The sequence below is a fragment of the Odontomachus brunneus genome, unplaced genomic scaffold (assembly GCF_010583005.1).
Source record: "Odontomachus brunneus isolate Ranch 3 - 2012 unplaced genomic scaffold, Obru_v1 Obru_scaffold_278, whole genome shotgun sequence".
Classification (NCBI taxonomy): Eukaryota; Metazoa; Arthropoda; class Insecta; order Hymenoptera; family Formicidae; genus Odontomachus; species Odontomachus brunneus.
In genome coordinates this window covers 244,157-245,959 of record NW_022639728.1, presented here as the reverse complement: position 1 = coordinate 245,959, position 1,803 = coordinate 244,157, and positions in this window count along the sequence as shown.

Below are 1,803 nucleotides of genomic sequence, written 5' to 3'. Positions count from 1 at the left end.
TATATATATATATATATATATATATATATATATATATATATATATATATATATATATATACACATACATGCATATATATTTAATTATATATACCATGTTCTTTTTTTATTATTACTAAATATGAAGTAACAATAATATAATATCAATAATTTCTCATTCAACAATATAAGTGTATATAATACATCTGTATTTATATCTGCTTGCTTTCTAGCATATTATACTTGCTTTCTAGTAAAACACGTAATAAAAAGTGATATAAAACAATAAGACGTTCAATACAATACTAACAATAATGCATTATAACACAAATATGCATGAAGAAAATTGTTTTCTGGCAAAAGAGGGTGACATGAAATAGCACAATGTTCGACACAATGCTTTTTTACAATGATACAAAAAATATATTTAGCTCTTCAGTTCTGTACTTGTATATTATATATGTATTATGTTGTCTAATAAGATAACATTGTATCGAACATTGTATTATTTAATGTCACTTTTTGCTAGAAAGCAACCTTCTTTAAATGTATATACAATACTTGTGTTATATTATGTCATTATTAGAAAGCATTGTGTCTAATCTTGTCGCTTTGTGTCAATTTGTATTACCTGTGTCTTTTTTTTAAAGCAACATTGTTAAATTCGAAATTATAAAATTGATATAATATTACACTTGCTATTGACTAGGAATGCATTTCTACATTCACTGTCAGTACTGAAAATGTATATTATATACTACATATATTATAGATTTTCAGTACTGGCAGTGAATACAGAACACAGTTGCATAAATATATATTGTATTATATGAACTTATTTAGATTATCTCGAGAAGCAGCAAGACAATTATATCTGGATATATTACCCTATCTACCTCGGAAAAGAAAAGCAACAGCAATTCCTTCTGAATTAAAGATTCCTTCTGAATTAAAGATAATGTTGAGAAGTTCAGGCTTCTTACTGTCGCATAGAGACAGTCACCGGGAACTCATTCCACATGAGCACCGCTTCTTGATTGTTTGGTCCAATGGAACACGATGTTAGGTTTATAATGACTTATATTCAAGGCTGAGAAATAACTGGTTCAAGAGCTTATATAGAGCGAAATGATGCAGAGCTCAAGTTCGGTTCGTGACTGACTTCCCACGCTGCGCATGCATGAGACATCCGACCGCGCACGAGACACCCGAACACGCACAGAGATAAATGAAAGACGCGAACAGTAAGAGGCCGCCGCAGTAGGCAATCTAAACGGCGGGAACGGCGAATGAGGTGGTAAACCCAAACTCAAGGAATATTTTACACTGCCCGTCTTGAAATTCTCGGATTTCAACGGAAAGCTAGCCCATACAACAAACATCTCACCTTAATATTACATACCGCACGGATTAATATATAAACTCAGTGATACATTGAAGTTGGACGCAGATTAGTAACAAAAATACAGTACATAGCATTACAATAATGGAATTATAGGATACAAACGTTTATAAACAATATAAATATGAACATTACTTGTAGCACTTATATATATAACGTAAATAACGATGGATAACAACTTACGCTTCTAATGGTAATAACGCTAGTCTAGTAAGAGGACGGATAATGGTTCCATTGACAGTCTTGATTGAGGCCGATCTGATTTTATTATCTGCACTCACATTTGCGCTTAGTACACGTCCTAATAGCCATTGTAATGGGGCCAATCCAGGTTGTTGAATTACAACTAGCTGCCCAGGTTTAAGAGATTCCTTATCATTCACTCTCCATTTTGTCCGCTCGTGTAAATTATTGAGATACTCT